Source organism: Pleurodeles waltl, chromosome 7, assembly GCF_031143425.1.
Source record: "Pleurodeles waltl isolate 20211129_DDA chromosome 7, aPleWal1.hap1.20221129, whole genome shotgun sequence".
In the NCBI taxonomy this organism is placed as follows: domain Eukaryota; kingdom Metazoa; phylum Chordata; class Amphibia; order Caudata; family Salamandridae; genus Pleurodeles; species Pleurodeles waltl.
In genome coordinates, this window is record NC_090446.1 from 764,247,740 (window position 1) to 764,265,650 (window position 17,911).

Here is a 17,911-nt window from a genome sequence, read left to right on the forward strand (position 1 = left end):
GGCTCATGAATTCTACACCTCTGCAAGATGCTGGTAGATTTAGAGAAGGCGTTCTGGCAGTAGTGCCTGGATTGTCAGAATTCAGTGAATGCACAGGTTTGATAGGTTTCCCTTGGTGCTGGCTGAGCTAGAGGCCAAAATCCACAGCTAGACACTTTCCCAAAAAAACACGTCAGATTTCAATGTAAAAATCTGATGTGTCCATGTTGCGTTTCCTGTTGCGGGCATTAGGCCTACCCACGCAAGTGAGGTACCATTTTTATCGGGAGACTTGGGGAAACACAGAATAGAAGAACAAGTGTTATTGCCTCTTGTCTTTCACTACATTTTTTCCTTCCAAATGTAAGACAGTGTGTAAAAAAAAAGACGATTATTTGAGAAATGCTCCATAATTCACATGCTAGTATGGGGACCCCAGAATTCAGAGATGTGCAAAAAACCACTGCTTCTCAACACCTTATCTTGTGCCCATTTTGGAAATACAAAGTGTTCCTTGATACCTATTTTTACTCTTTATATTTCACCAAATTAATTTCTGTTTCCCCGGTATACAATGAAAACCCTTTGAAAGGTGCAGGTCCTTTATTGGCCCTGGGTACCTAGGGTTCTTGATGAACCTACAAGCCCTATATATCCCCGCAACCAGAAGATTCCAGCAGACGTAACGGTATATTGCGTTTGAAAATCTGACATCGCAGGAAAAAGTTAGAGTAAAACGTGGAGAAAAATGGCTGTTTTTTTCACCTCAATTTCAAAATTCTTTATTATTTGTTATTTTCTGTAGAAAAACCTTGTAGGAACTACACAAATGACCCCTTGCTGAATTCAGAATGTTGTCTACTTTTCAGAAATGTTAAGCTGTCCAGGATCCAGCATTGGTTTCACACCCATTTCTGTCACTAACGGAAAGGAGACTAAAAGCACAAAAATAGTAAAAATGGGGTATGGCGTGTTAAAATGCCAAAATTGTGTTGACAAATGTGGTTTTCTGATTCAAATCTGCCCGTTCCTGAAAGCTGGGAAGATGGTGATTGTAGCACAGCAAACCCTCTGTTGATGCCATTTTCAGGGGACAAAAAAACACATGCTTTCTTCTGCAGCACTTTCCCACCTTTTTTTGCAGAAAAAACGAAATTTTAGCAGTATTTTGGCTATTTTCTCGGTCTCCTCGTGGGGAACCCACAAAATCTGGGTACCTCTAGAATCCCAGGGGATGTTGGGTGGGGGACACGCACATTTGGTGTGGGTAGCTTATATGGACAAAAAGTTATGAGGGCCTAAGCGCGAACTGCCCCAAGTAGCCAACAAATGCCTTAGCACAGGAGAGGGAAAAGGCCTGGCAGTGAAGGGGTTAAGGCATATGAAACCATCACAGAAGAGATCTGGCCAACCGGAGAAATACAACTCCTCATTTCTCTATGTACATCATACAAGGCAGTTTCTTCTCCCACCTCGGCTAGATGGATGCGATTTATTATACCAGAATCTGGTATTCATACCTCTATTTTTGGGGCCCATTCGGCGAGGGGAGCCATGGCTTTTCTAAAGCCTACTCTTCAGAGGCCTGACTTGAGGACATCTCTAAAAGCAGCTGATTAGTCACCAGTTTAAATATTTTTATAATCTTTACTACCTTGGTTCTTCATAGGCTTTGAAAAAGCATAAGCCTCTGGTCCTGACACAGAATTAAAACTTTCCTAGCTTTAGCAACGGAAAGGTTACATTTTATTAAGGACATGAAGGTGAGGATTATTCTGATACCTAGCTAGGGTCCTCCCTCTTCTGAGGTAAGAGTGGTGTTAAAGGTTTCATACGGCGTTTAAGTATCTAAACTTTTTCAGTTATTTGATGTTCAAAAGATTGCTGTAACATTTGGAACTATATTTCTGCCTTGTTACATTGCTTTGCTAAGGTTTTTAAGGTTGGAATATTTATGAGCTTTCTCAAGGATGGTTTTACTATTACCCTGTTTTTTCTGACAGGGAATGTTTGTTCCAAACAAGAGTGAACACTGAGAAGGTCATGTTTAAGGCTGGATTCGCAAAAAGAAAGAGGGTGTAAACAGAGCAGAAGGAATTTGTGCACTGGACTCATTATCTTATTGGTTTTGTAATACTTTCTTATATTTTTCTGGGAAAAGTAGTTTTTGTCTGTATTAAACACTGCTGGGCTGCTGACCTAATAAAGTGGAAAAAGGTGAGCATAATCTTTGCCTCCATGTCCTTAATTGACTTGAAATGTTCTGTTACTAAAGCTAGGAAATTTTTCATTAGCTTCTAAGAGAGACTTTCTCAGGGCTCAGAGCAATCACAAGGCTGTTGGTTAGGTCACTAATGAGCGAGTTGTTTATCGCTATTAAGAGGAGCACCACTTTACATGAGGACGGAAAGAGCAAATTCAAAAGGCTCTGGATAGTTTAAAGAATGAAGGTATTTATTCTCTCTTGAGCTAAAACCACAGAAAAGATTTTTGTTGCACCTAAGTAGTGATGTCTCAGCTGAAATCACAAGAGACCTCTTGACTAGAGAAAATACTTTTTCGGCAAGCACTAGGAGAGCTAGCCCAACCAACATAATGTTCAGGCTAAGGTAAGAGTACAGATGCAAACCCTAAAGAAAAAGATTCATCATTAGTGTACCTTTGTAACTACTTAGGAACATAACTCAGGCCGAACGAAAGACATCTGTCTCAAACAAACATCTCGGATGGCAACAACAACTTTCATCCTCAATTGGTATATGGAAATGCACAGCTGAGATTTACAGATGTCATACCAACTTCAACCTGCCTGACTTTTAGTTTCTGACCCAACATGAAAACTAAACACAAGAAATTCCAGACCAAACTACTAGATGGCAGAATAATGTACAGCATGTGAATCCAGAAAAGATTCACGTGCAAAACAATAGTTTGGGTTGTAAAGGTCTTCCATGTACATGAAAGCATGACCTTTGTGGATAAAACCATTTTCTTTCCATGGAACTAGGTCTTCAAACCCCAAAAGAAACAACTTTGAAATTTCTTCTCTGCTAATGATCTATTGCGTTTCAGGGGCATGCAAGAAGGAATGAAAGATATAATGCATACTCCGTGCTTCCCAGCCATCATAATTCACTGATGGAAAAAAGATGACAATTTCCCTAGTGTGGATGAATGCTTCAAGATGTTAATTGTAGCACCATGCGTCCCCAATGAGAACTCAGGCACAACTCTCAGAGGACTAGAAAAATGTTGCAAAACAGTAAACATTAATTATCAGCTTGTGTCAAAATATACAAATTCCAACTAAATGCCTGCTGCATCCCCTTAGCTATCTCGAACATTCAAATCTTTAAAACCCTGTGAAGTTGGCAAGTCTCCAGCTTTTGAAATAAGGAGATTACGGTGCTCCAGGGCTTTCACCACACCAGTAGTGCAAGTTTCTTATCAATCAATAGACAAAACATGGTGAAACAGAGGTTCCATGACTTGATCTTCAATACTGTGATGCAAGCAAGATAAGCAGACCTTTACATGTAGGAATACTGACCCGTTTGACAGCAAAAGCTACTTTATCAATGAAAAATGTATTGATCTGAAGCTGCTACAAAGCTTCTCCTTTACCTTCTGCCTACCAGAATAATAACAGTTCTGCTGCATTGGTAGGGAGAATCTCCACATTTTTTCTAAACTTTCCCTCAATTTGGGACATGGTATATAGCAATTTCTGATGCTGCACTGACTCGATCAAGGGCCAGGCACCCAGGCCCACAGGTTGTTCCAGGCCGCAAATTCCTTGTCTACAATATAGAGATACAAGAGGAGCGGGACCTTAACATTTTCTAGGATCTACAATAACTACTGATGACTGGGTAGGAATATTACCCATCAAGTTCTGTTGACATGTACTTGTGTTGGGACCAAAAAGTGAGACATGCTGATCTCCAGTTTGAGGACTGGAGGACTAACTGAAATCTGAAGGATTGACATTTCAGAACCTAATCAACCAGTACGTCGGCTTCCACCTAATACACTCCAGTGACACCATGCACTGTGGTGGAGAAGCAGTTGGAAATGCATGGTGTCATTTGGCAGTAGAAGAGAGCTATTGCTGGGGAAACGCTTTCAGACCTATCTGAAGCCGAGAAGGGATGATTCATAAGGTAAATAATTTGAGGGAAGATGTAACCATAAGAACTGATCTAAATGACCAAGGGCTAACACTGCACTATTTAGGACACACTAATAAATGGACCTGGCTAAACCTGAAGCACTGTACGTGGTATATACCAAAGGAGGTTGGGATTGTTTCCTATTTGTAGGACCCTAAATTGAGATCCCTGCTTTCAAATTTCCAATTTATTTTCTTTTTAATGTATTCTCTAGCATGCTGACTTTTGCATTTATTTAACGCATTGAGATTTACTTTTGCAAATATTGTGTCACATCTGTACTAGTTGTTACAAAATGAAACTCGATTCTGTGTGCAGTTAATTTTTCACAAGGCTGTGTGGGTTCTTTATGTCTGTTTGTCTGGTATTATGGTGAATAAACCAACCTTAGTCCAGTGGACTAGCTGTGTTGGGGGGGTGAGGTGGGCGGCTGGGGGTGTCAGGGGGATCAGAAGGTTTTTTGCTTGCTAAAGTCATTCCCTTTCAACACATATTCACACACAACTACTCCCTTCTTTATATTTTAGGATACCACGCTAAGTGAAAAATAATGAAAATGTCACTTACCCAGTGTACATCTGTTCGTGGCATCAGTCGCTGAAGATTCACATGTTGTGCATAGCCCGCCATCTGGTGTTGGGTCGGAGTGTTACAAGTTGTTTTTCTTCGAAGAAGTCTTTCGAGTCACGGGACCGAGGGACTCCTCCTCTTTGTCTCCATTGCGCATGGGCGTCGACTCCATCTTCGATTGTTTTCCCCGCAGAGGGTGAGGTAGGAGTTGTTTGTTAGTAATAGTGCCCATGCAATGGAGTGATTAAGTATGTACCTATTTAAGATTTAATATATTTACAAATGTACAAAGTTGAAGCTAACTTCCAAACGGCTACAGGCTCCCGGGGAGGTGGGTGGGCACATGTGAATCTTCAGCGACTGATGCCACGAACAGATGTACACTGGGTAAGTGACATTTTCAGTTCGATGGCATCTGTCGCTGTAGATACACATGTTGTGCATAGACTAGTAAGCAGTTATCTCCCCCAAAGCGGGGGCTCAGCCTGTAGGAGTGGAAGTAGTCTGAAACAAGGTTCTTAGTACGGCTTGACCTACTGTGGCTTGTTGTGCGGATAGCACGTCTACACAGTAGTGCTTGGTAAATGTGTGAGGCGTAGACCATGTGGCTGCCTTACATATTTCGTGCATTGGAATATTCCCTAGGAAGGCCATGGTAGCGCCTTTCTTTCTGGTTGAGTGTGCCCTTGGTGTAATGGGCAGTTGTCTTTTTGCTTTAAGGTAGCAGATTTGGATGCACTTAACTATCCATCTGGCTATACCCTGTTTCGATATTGGGTTTCCTGCGTGAGGTTTTTGAAATGCAATAAACAATTGTTTAGTTTTTCTGATGTTTTTAGTTCTGTCGATGTAGTACATTAGTGCCCTTTTGACGTCTAATGTATGTAGTGCCCTTTCAGCTATGGAATCTGGCTGTGGGAAGAACACTGGTAGCTCTACCGTTTGATTTAGGTGGAACGGTGAAATAACCTTTGGCAAAAATTTAGGATTGGTCCTTAGGACTACTTTATTTTTGTGTAGTTGGATAAAAGGTTCTTGTATTGTAAACGCCTGAATTTCACTTACTCTTCTTAGAGATGTGACGGCGATGAGAAATGCAACTTTCCAGGTTAGGAATTGTATTTCGCAAGAATGCATAGGTTCAAAGGGTGGACCCATGAGTCTTGTTAAGACGATGTTGAGGTTCCATGAAGGAACGGGTGGTGTCCTTGGTGGTATAATTCTTTTGAGGCCTTCCATAAACGCTTTAATGACAGGTATCCTAAATAGTGAAGTTGAATGGGTAATCTGCAGGTATGCAGATATTGCTGCGAGGTGTATTTTAATGGAAGAGAAGGCCAGGTTCGATTTTTGTAAGTGTAGTAAGTAACCCACTACATCCTTTGGAGATGCGTGTAATGGTTGAATTTGATTATGATGGCAGTAGCAAACAAACCTTTTCCATTTGCTTGCATAGCAGTGTCTAGTGGATGGTCTTCTAGCTTGCTTTATGACTTCCATACATTCTTGTGTGTGGTTTAAGTGTCCGAATTCTAGGATTTCAGGAGCCAGATTGCTAGATTCAGCGATGCTGGGTTTGGATGCCTGATCTGTTGTTTGTGTTGTGTTAACCGATCTGGCCTTTTGGGCAACTTGACGTGGGGTACTACTGATAGGTCTAGCAGTGTTGTGTACCATGGTTGCCTTGCCCATGTTGGTGCTATCAGTATGAGTTTGAGTTTGTTTTGACTCAATTTGTTTCCTAGATATGGAAGGAGAGGGGGAAAAGCGTACGCAAATATCCCTGACCAGTTCATCCATACGGCATTGCCTTGAGACTGCCTGTGTGGGTATCTGGATGCGAAGTTTTGGCATTTTGCGTTCTCCTTTGTTGCAAATAAGTCTATTTGAGGTGTTCCCCAACGTTTGAAGTAAGTGTTTAGAATTTGGGGGTGAATTTCCCATTCGTGGACCTGTTGGTGATCTCGAGAGAGATTGTCTGCAAGTTGATTCTGGATCCCTGGAATAAACTGTGCTATTAGGCGAATGTGGTTGTGAATTGCCCATTGCCATATTTTTTGTGCCAGAAGGCACAGCTGTGTCGAGCGTGTCCCCCCCTGTTTGTTTAGATAATACATTGTTGTCATGTTGTCCGTTTTGACAAGAATGTATTTGTGAGTTATGATTGGTTGAAATGCTTTTAATGCTTGGAAAACTGCTAGTAGTTCGAGGCGATTTATATGCAGGTTTCTTTGATGTACATCCCATTGTCCTTGTATGCTGTGTTGATTGAGGTGTGCTCCCCACCCTGTCATGGAAGCATCTGTTGTTATCACGTATTGTGGCACTGGGTCTTGGAAAGGCCGCCCTTTGTTTAAATTTATATTGTTCCACCATAGAAGCGAGAGGTATGTTAGGCGGTCTATTAACACCAGATCTAGAAGGCGACCCTGTGCTTGTGACCATTGTGATGCTAGGCACTGTTGTAAGGGCCTCATGTGTAGTCTTGCGTTCGGGACAATGGCTATGCATGATGACATCATGCCTATGAGTTGTAATATCATCTTCGCCTGTATTTTTTGTGTTGGATACATGCGTTGTATAATCTTTTGGAAATTTTTAACCCTTTGTGGACTTGGAGTGGCTATTCCCCTCGTTGTGTCTATTGTCGCTCCTAGGTATTGTTGTACTTTGCACGGCAGAATGTGTGATTTCGCATAGTTGATGGTGAAACCGAGTTTGTAGAGGGTTTGTATGACCTGATCTGTGTGGTGTGAGCACCTTGTCAGTGAGTCGGTCTTGATTAGCCAGTCGTCTAGATACGGGAATACGTGTATTTGCTGCCTTCTGATGTGTGCAGCCACTACTGCTAGGCATTTTGTGAAGACTCTTGGTGCAGTTGTTAAACCGAACGGCAATACTTTGAATTGGTAATGTATTCCTTTGAATACGAACCTTAGGTATTTTCTGTGCGACGGATGTATTGGTATGTGGAAATACGCGTCTTTGAGATCTAAGGTTGTCATGTAATCTTGTTGCTTTAGCAATGGTAACACTTCCTGTAGCGTGACCATGTGAAAGTGTTCTGATTTGATGTATGTGTTTAGTGTTCTGAGGTCTAGGATTGGTCTCAGTGTTTTGTCCTTCTTTGGTATTAGAAAGTACAGTGAGTAAACCCCTGTATTTGTTTGTGTATCTGGTACCAGTTCTATTGCGTTCTTTTGCAGTAATGCTTGAACTTCTATTTCTAGGAGGTCCGAATGTTGATTTGATATATTCTGTGATTTTGGTGGTATGTTTGGAGGGATTTGTAGAAATTCTATGCAATAACAATGTTGGATAATTGCTAAGACCTAAGTGTCTGTTGTTATTTTCTCCCACGCTTGGTAATACTGACTTATTCTTCCCCCCACTGGTGTTGTGTGGAGGGGATGAGTGACGTGTGAGTCACTGTTTGGTTGTAGGTGTTTTGGGGCTTTGAAATTTTCCCCTGCTTCTAGGGAATTGTCCTCCTCTGTATTGGCCCCGAAAGCCTCCCCTTTGGTACTGTCCCTGGTAGGTGGACGGTGTTGAATGTGAGGTACCGGCTTGTGTGGCTTGACCCCGAAACCCCCCTCTAAAGGTTGTCTTGCGGAAGGTGTTGAAAGTGCCTCTGCTCTGCGGGGAGTAGAGCGCGCCCATGGCTTTTGCAGTGTCAGTGTCCTTTTTTAGCTTCTCAATTGCCGTGTCCACTTCAGGTCCGAACAATTGTTGCTCATTGAATGGCATATTGAGCACCGCCTGCTGTATCTCTGGTTTAAAACCAGATGTTCGTAGCCACGCGTGCCTTCGTATGGTTACTGCCGTGTTAATTGTTCTTGCTGCTGTGTCCATAGAGGAGCGTATCTGGTTATTGGAGATGTTTTGGCCCTCCTCAACCACTTGTTTCGCCCTCTTTTGTAGTTCTGTGGGTAGATGCTCAATGAGGTGTTGCATCTCGTCCCAGTGGGCTCTGTCATATCGCGCTAGGAGCGCTTGAGAGTTAGCGATGCGCCACTGGTTTGCAGCCTGTACTGCGACCCTTTTACCGGCTGCATCGAACTTGCGGCTCTCCTTATCTGGGGGTGGTGCATCGCCCGATGTGTGAGAGTTTGCTCTCTTGCGAGCTGCCCCTACCACAACCGAATCTGGTGGCAGTTGTGAGGTGATGAAAGCTGGGTCTGTGGGAGGTGCTTTATATTTCTTTTCCACCCTCAGTGTTATTGCCCTACTCTTGACAGGCTCTTTGAATATGTCCTTTGCGTGCCTTAGCATTCCTGGGAGCATAGGCAGGCTTTGGTAGGTGCTATGTGTGGAAGAGAGGGTGTTGAAGAGGAAGTCATCCTCGACAGGCTCCGAGTGTAGAGACACGTTGTGGAACTCTGCTGCTCTAGCCACCACTTGTGAATATGCTGTGCTGTCTTCTGGTGGTGAGGGCTTTGTAGGATACGCCTCTGGACTGTTGTCCGACACTGGGGCGTCGTATAAGTCCCAAGCATCTTGGTCCTGGTCACCTTGGCTTAAGGTGGTGTGAGCCGGTGAATGTGACGGAGTCTGTGCCGGTGAAATGTGAGCTACAGGTGGAGGAGAGGGTGGCGGAGTTACCTTCTTCACCAGTTTTGTTTGTGGTGCTTGTTCTTGTTGGAATTCAAGTTTCCTCTTCCTCCTAATAGGGGGAAGGGTGCTTATTTTCCCTGTTCCACTCTGTATAAAAATCCGTTTTTGAGTGTGGTCCACCTCGGTGGATTGTAATTCCTCCTCGAATCTATGCTTTCGCATTTGAGAGGACAGTGATTGTTCCTCTGAATAGGAACCGGTAGTTGGCTCGGTTGCGGGTCGTTTTGGCACCGAAACTATGTCCATGCTCTTTTTCGGCTCCGAGGCAACTTTTCTCTTTTTCGGAGTCGAACCCTCTCGGCGTCGATCCTCCTCGGTGCCGCTGTCTCTGCGTCGAGCAGCTTCGGCTCCGCTATCTCGGCGTCGATCTTTGTCGGCAGCACTATCTCGGTCCCGAGATGGCTGGGTGCCTGTGTCTCGACCCGAGTCGGACGATCTCGGCACTATTCCGGCCTTCTTCGGTGCCGATGGTCGGTCACCGATTTTATGGGTTGAGCCATGGCCTGATGGCAGTGGCGTCCCCTGGGCCTTGTCAGTTTTCTTATGTGCTATCTTCGACGTCTTACTCACTGTTTCATGGTCGTCGAATTCGTCAGAGTCCGATTCATGGATCGAGAATGCTTCTACTTCTTGTTCCTCGAATTCTCGGTGTCCTGTCGGCGTGGATGCCATTTGCAGTCTTCTGGCTCGGCGGTCACGGAGCGTTTTTCGGGACCGGAACGCACGGCAGGCCTCACAAGTTTCTTCCCTGTGCTCGGGCGACAGGCACAGGTTACAGACCGAATGTTGGTCTGTATATGGGTATTTGTTGTGGCATTTAGGACAGAATCGGAACGGGGTCCGTTCCATCAGCGTCGATGTCACACGCGGTCGGGCCGACCAGGCCCCGACGGGGGATCGAAAACTACCCCGAAGGGCAACGGAGATGTTATCGTATCGATTCGATGTCGATGCTATCTAACCCGATCCCGAACGCAACAATACCGACGTAATTTTCAGATTTTAAGCTAACTTTCCGTTCCGAAACCCGGAGCAAAAGGAACACGTCCGAACCCGATGGCGGAAAGAAAACAATCGAAGATGGAGTCGACGCCCATGCGCAATGGAGACAAAGAGGAGGAGTCCCTCGGTCCTGTGACTCGAAAGACTTCTTCGAAGAAAAACAACTTGTAACACTCCGACCCAACACCAGATGGCGGGCTATGCACAACATGTGTATCTACAGCGACAGATGCCATCGAACATTCTATTTTCACCACTAAAATGACAATGAGAGCTGCATAGATGGAAAATATTTCTCACCACAATGGGAAGAACGCCAGTGCAAAGTATAAGAGAAAAAAGAAGTATGCCAAACAAACACACAATGTCAGATTTCAGTCTGGCAATTCAATTTAGACAGTGGGTAGTCAATGTACAGTCCATAGGTTACTTCCAACCAAGAATACTTTTTCATGGGACCCCGTAAGCAAACAGTGGCACCCTTCTCTTTACCCTGCTGACACGGATCATCAGAAAGATACAAGACAAAAGAGGCGGGCTTAACGCATTCCAAGGCATACAGCTCACTATCAATAGGAGCCATATAGAGATGCTTGAGAGCCACCAGTTTTTATTGCACAGCACTGGGGTTATGAACACTTATTGGGGAGAGGTCCCAAACTAGCAGGGAACTTCAGTATATCAAATCATTCAAATTGATCTAATACACCGGTGATACAATCTGAAACTCTTTATTAAGAAAATAAATGAGCTTAACTAATTTTATGGTCTGTAAAAAAGAAATATATAACTTCGTGGCTTCAGCAGTCATTTTGTTTAAGCAGAAAGGTATGCGTTTAAAGAATGATATTTGCATCCAGCTTTATTGTGAGCCCAATGTAAGTGCATACACAAAATATGAATCTAAACAGTATTATGTATTTATATAGCACTTCAGACCACACATCTATAGTTTCTAAGCACTGTGAATAACAGATATTTATATTAATCAATTTGTGGTACTCAATTTACTGTGCTGACCTGTAATTTGTAGTGAAATATGTATTTTTGATCACTGACTGTGTTTCACCACTTTGCTCCTGGATTAGTTGTCTAGTGTTCACCAGTTGCAGACTACATTTTGTATTCAGTTTAGCTGCCTACTGACTTTATCCTAGCGTTAGACACTGGTATGTTAAAGTTGTTCTTGATTTTCCACATTGTAAACTGTGCTTGTTTTCGTATTCTTTCTCACCGAAGAGCTACGACATATCACTGAACAGCTAGTACATAATATGGAGGAGGTAGGCAGTCAGCACAATAAGAATGTTTATAGTGCAAGCAGGTAACGGCTTGGGCGAGACAATTTAGGAAGCTGGCCATTTCCAACCTGTTTCTTTCAACTCTAACCTACATTAGCCAGCATTTTTGAATATTTCTTTTTTATGGAAGGGTTTTGTCCAGAAAGCCCTTCTCCGGTTATTTATGATATAAAAAGATGGCCCTGCTCAGTAGCTGTGAATTCCGAGACCTCGGCCACGATTAGACGTCAAATGCCTAACACCTGTCCCGTGAGGGTGGAGATCTCTTTCTCGCAGTTGAACAGGGTCATCTTCTTGCTGGCATGAGAAAGATGAAGAGCTTGGCAGGCCCTACGGTGATGAATTTTTACTTCACTATTTGCTTTGCATAATATTATCATAACTATATATATTTGCTGTGTACATTGCAGTTGAGGATCATTTTGGTATATTTTCCTTCCATTGTTGTGACTATTTTTAAACGTGTGCTTTTAACATGCTAACCTCCTTTTTAGGAACCTTGTGGCAGTGCTTAATTTGTGCTTGTTGTTTCCGGTGCTGAGCACCAGCGCTTATTTTTGAGGGCTGGCGCTCAGTCTTCTGCCTCAAGCATTTGCTGCGAGCAAAAGAGTCACAATGAGAGAAAGCAGAAGGCTGCAGGTGTGAGATGAAGAGGCAGGGAGTGGCTTTAAATGGATTGAATATGCCAGAGATCGCTTCAGGATTACACTGCCTCAGTATTCCGTGTTCTCGCATTTAATTGCAGCAGCCGCGTGTTTAAGAGGAGGGCTTTGGGCACTGGCACCTTTTTGTTTACAAATTAAGCACTGCCTTGTGATTAAATATTAATAAATGTCTTCTTTGAACTGAAGTGCATTCCAGAGATTTTTCTCAGCTTGGTCATTAGTGAAAGCAAAACAACCTCTAACATATGTTACCATTACTTAGCTACCATCCCCAAATTTAGCCCTTATCTAATAATTCTATCATTATCAGATATTAATGAAAAGCACTTTGGGGGTCTGTCCTCAAAAAAGCTCTTCGGTATTCAATTTCTGTACTGAACCTGTTGCAAAGTCCTCCATAAGGGGACTGAGGCATGCAGAGAACAAGATTGCCAGGCATCAAATAAAATGGTCATGAAGAACAGCAGTGACAGAAATGCATGCCTAGTTCTTCAAGATCAGAAAACGTCCCACTAAACCGCATCTTAAGGAGTACATTCAAACTGGGTGCAATCTCACCTGGAGATAAACTTCAGTATGTGCTGGGTTCCAGTCCAAGTTAATCACACACTTTCTACAAGTGGTTCTAATTTTTGCCGACAAACAGGGGGAGAAACATACATCCAAAAAATGATCGCACAAAAGAGCACAGTTTTGTCACACGGAAAGGTAGGGATTACAAATCATGTCTTCTATTTAGATAGTTTTCAGCTTGCTCACTAAATCACAACTGATGGTGCCAATGGCAAGCCACAGGGATTTTGTCATACTCATTAAAAATGCTATTGTGTTGGGGACCCTATCCAGATTTTTGTTTATATGTCTTTGCTACCAGCATATGTTTCGCAACTTGATAAAGCTAGGATTAGATGCAAAGTCTAATTTTGCCATGGCTAAAACCTACCTATTTTAATGCTCCATCATTATGGATAGGGAAGTGGTTTCTACCCACCTAAGTGAATTGGCCAACTTACAGGAGATTCTGTAAGGGCTCTTTTTTTAATACAGTACTCAACAGCCCAATTTTTACTGTGTTTTGGAGGTGACCATGTTTGGCAAAGTATTCCCCTAGATTTTCATCTCCTTTTGCTGAACCAGCTTATGCTGCCCATAGGTCTCTTTGCGCATTTATCCCTGCCAATCAGAGGTAAAGTGCTTGTGCTATCCTTTCTAAACATAGGGAAATCAGCAAACACCTGATTGGCACTTTCAATTTACTAATAAGCCCTTGGTATACAGTACTACATGTACCAAGTATCTATAAATTAAAAGCCACAAATGGGCTGAAGATCGCATTGTGCCACCCACTACAGTAGCACTGTAAAACATGTCTCCAGGTTTTCCCTTACAGTCCGAGTGTGGAGTTTTAAACTACCATTGCAACCGAGAAAAATAAACACTTTACCAGGTTTAAAACTTTTTTTTTTTTTTTTTTTACTTCTTAGGTAGGGCCTAAATGTCCATAGGTCTTGGTGCATATGCCATTAAAAAGAGACAGCCAAGTGGATATTTTATATTTTACATCTCTGTGGCTTCTGCCATCATGTGATTTAATATAAATTGGAGAAACTACACAGAAAATATGAATCACCATATGCCAACATAGGAGCCGTCTTGCGTGTAAAATCATGTCGGCTTCATTAGTAGAGCATTTTGCCGTCTTGCAGTTATGTGAATTGTGACATCAACTGTATTTTTTTAAGTCTGATTTTGTGACTTTGGCCTACATAAGCAAATTAGTATGTTTGTTTGTTGGCACTACCCACTACTATTATGGTTAGGAAAATCCTATTCGTAATGTTGTATATCAACACAGTGTCAATTTAAATGTACCTCCGATATTCCAGACTAATTGTTTTCTGTAGGGAACTGCATTCCCTTAAAATATCATGTTCCCTTAAAATATTAGACATCCTTGGTCCCTATGTATCCATGGGTTTCCCTTGTTTATGTAATATACTTTTAGAAATTTGAAATTTCTCTCCTAAGTCAAATGTGCCTTTCAGCCAGTGTTAAATGACTGTTAATGGCTCTCCTGTGGTGTTCTAGGTAGTGCTTCCCGACAGTGTACCAAAGGTTTGGGTGTGGATCAGTGTAGCCCCGCCCTTGCCTGACCTTCAGAGGCGATCTACCCTATCACTGGCAGATGTAGCTCACATCTAGGCCTGCCTCCCTTTGTCCTTCTAGTCAGCTTGGCTCCAAACTCAGTGGGAAGGCAAGCAGCCTTAGAACTGATCTGAGAGACCACAATGGAGGGTTGGCCCACTATCAAAGCCACAGCTCTGGGTATGCAGAGGGAGGTATGACAAGGTGAGGAAGGGTTCTGCCATGTTGTATTTAGGTAGAGAAGGCCACTGAGGGATGACTCACAGTAAAATACACACGACGTGCTGCAAATGGGGGTACGGTCACCCCTGGGAAAGGTTACCCTATTGATTAGGGAGGGTCCAGGAGTTTTTCACACCCACAGGCTCGGCACAGAGAATAGGCATGGTACACCAAATACCTTCAGATCACTGCTGGACCTGTGGAAGAACAGAAGAGTACTGGTCGTGCTGTCTGTGACCTGCGAAGAGTCTTGAAGACTGGCCCTGCTCTCCCTCTTCTACCCAGGACAAAATGTCGACTCCAAGGTTCAAAAGGCTGAACATCTGTTTGGGCTACAGGGAGCCAAGAAGATCCAAGAGGCCCTTCCTGCATTTCCAGCAGAACAATTCCCAATGGACTTGCCAGGACCCTGCTGTTGGACTCTGCTGGAGTGAGGCCTAAAACACACACACACATCCCTCCCCTCCCCGCTATCCCCAACGGTCCTGCTGTCAGTGTTAAAATCAACTTCATTTTTCTAAATAGGTTTGGGATTTTGTGATGTATTTTCACTATATTAGTGTTCGAGTACTGCATAAATACTTTACACATTGCCTTTAAGTTAAGCAGAAAGGCTTTGTGCCACATTACCAGAGGGTTAGGCCAAGGGTTATTTAGTCACTTTTGTGGTTCACCCTGACAAGGATTTTGATTGTTTGAGGTGGGTTCTCACCTCATTCAATTAACATTCAAATATCTCACATACAGCTTAGTGAATAACGTCAGGAGATTCTGATGCCTTTTCTCTGGATCCTAGGGCAGAAGGTGGTCAGTAAACTGTGTCTGTGGTGGATGAACAAGTTACTTGACTCCGGAAACATGTGTACTGCAGATTCCTCACCTTGTGAATTTCCCCAGGCACCAGACAAGATCCAGAAACTTTTATAGCAATTCCCTCATGCATTGGTAGGTGGCTTTGAGCTGCTCCGTCCCACATCAGATGTGACTTCAAGACTCCTGTATATGCAGCACTTGTGTGTGCTAGTGTCAGTTTCTTTCTGAACTCTGTCCGTGCAGTTGGATGCTGAGCCATGGAAATCAGTGCAGGAAGCAGATTATTATAGTTGGCATCTCATTAAAAGATATTTGAGTCTATTCCACATAAAGGGGAAGAGGATGGATTGGTGTGGAATCTGCAGTTAGATCAAATCTCTACCAGAAAAAACATTACTGCAGGTAAGTAACTTGTCCTCTGATAAGAGACTTCTAACTGCAGATTCCTCATCTTGTGAACAGATGACAACGTTGTACATTTTCTCTGGTGGTCAGTCTGGGTAATGGTTCAGACTCGGGGATCCTGCAAGACAGCTTGGGCAAAGTGCCCATCACAGCTGATCTGGCTATCCAGGCAGTAATGCTCCATGAATGTGTGAAGGGGCGCCTACAAAAAGGCCAGATAAATGTTCAGGACTGGCACCAGCCCTTTTTCTGGTGGAGCATGCAAGCCTTTCTTGACTAGCCCATAGCAGATCTTGTGACCTAGCACAACCCATTTTGCAATGGTCCTCTTTTACACTGCTTTGCCCCAGAGAAATCAAAGAAAGGCTGGTCATCCTATTGGTAGTTCCTCGTTCGGTCCACATAGAAGCTCGGTGGCCTTTTAGGAGCAAGGCAGTGCTTCTTCTTGGAGGGATGAGGCAACGTATAGAAAACCGGCAAAGTGATGGATTGCCCTATGTGGTAGGCATGGCTAACTTGGACAGTAATGCTGCTTTCATGTGGAGGACCAATTTGCCAGGGAAGAAAGACATGTTGGGGTGCTACGGAGGACTCCTGGAGTTTGCTCTCTTGCTTGGCCGATGTTATGGTGCTGAGGCATGCCGTTTTGATGGTAAGGAGGTGAAGAGGATAAATCTCCATGGGTTTGAACGGAGCGCACATCAAATGCGTGAGTACCAAATTAAGGTCCCACTGAGGCATGACAAATGGAGTTGGCTGTAATGTATACATCTGCTCGTTAAAAAAAAACATCACACAGGTGGCTTGAAGAAGGATGGTTCATCAGGTAAACGTAAGATGTCCAAAAGAGCAGAAGCAACCTCTAACTGTTGCCACATCAAGGTCTTGCTGGAGAAATGACAAACAGAATGGAAGAACATCTGACAGCTGTGCATGCAGGCGTTGTCGTTTGTTTGGAAACAGAATCAATCAACAAAAATCTCCCAGCATCCTGCATAAATTTATTTGGTTGATACAAAACTGGCTGCTATGAAGACACCAACCATTACAGGAGGAAAAACATCAACTGTCGCCACTCAATCACCACACATGGAGGTGTAGATTGTGCAGGGTCAGGTGCAAGAGTAATTGTACCAGTGCGACAGGAGGTTCTCCTAAAGGGGCAGCCAGATTGCAGGACATATGCTCATGACCAGAAGTCTGGAGTACAACACTCTACTCACCCACTTAGGGGTCCTTAGGATGACTTAGGCTTTGTTGCATGATCTTCTTGAGTACTCTGGGCAAGAGAGTGAGGGGCAGAAAGGCATACAGAAGTTCTGATCTCCACCTCTCCCAGATAACCTCCCAAACCAAGGAACAATCCATCCATCACAACAGTTAGTTCCGGATGGGGGTAGGATGAAGGGGCCACTTGATGTTGGCCACAAGCAGGAGGCCAAGATTTCCAGATGCCTTAGAGTCGCTGTCAATGAGACCCAGGTCAGAGGATGAAACTTTGATGCCATAGCCTGAATATTCTGGACTTGTTGACTGAGGGACGGCTCAGATGATGGGAAGGTTTTCTAAAGGACTCAGCTGTGACTTTGGCACAATGATGGAGAAACCAAACAATATCAGCAAGTCAGCTGTCGCCTGGAGGTGGCTTATAACCGTCTGAGGTGAGCCCACGTTCAGCAGCCAATCGTTGAGGTAGTAATCTCAACCTCCGCAGATGAGCCATGATCGCTTTCTTTACATCTGCGAACACCAGTGATGCATAGCTAATACCAAAAGGGAGCAGAGAGAATGCAAAGTGCTTGTGGCCTGTTTGACAACCCAGGCAGTGCCTGTAGGACTCTAGGACGGGGATGTGAAAGTATGCGGCCTTCAAGTCCAGACAGAATTTGTGCCAGAATGAGCATTTTTTAGCTCGTCCTTCTGGGGGAAGTAGTTCAGAGGGAGAAGATCCAGCACAGGATGAATGCCTCTATCATTTTTCGGCACCAGAAACTAACAGGAGTAACAACCAGTCCAATCTCTG

General features: G+C 43.6%; 1 protein-coding gene across 1 annotated transcript in view; it reads right to left on the reverse strand.

Annotated features, from left to right (window-relative positions):
* Positions 1-17,911, reverse strand: part of DDX46 (DEAD-box helicase 46) — a 669,293-nt gene that overhangs the window by 282,249 nt on the left and 369,133 nt on the right. The window lies entirely within an intron of this gene.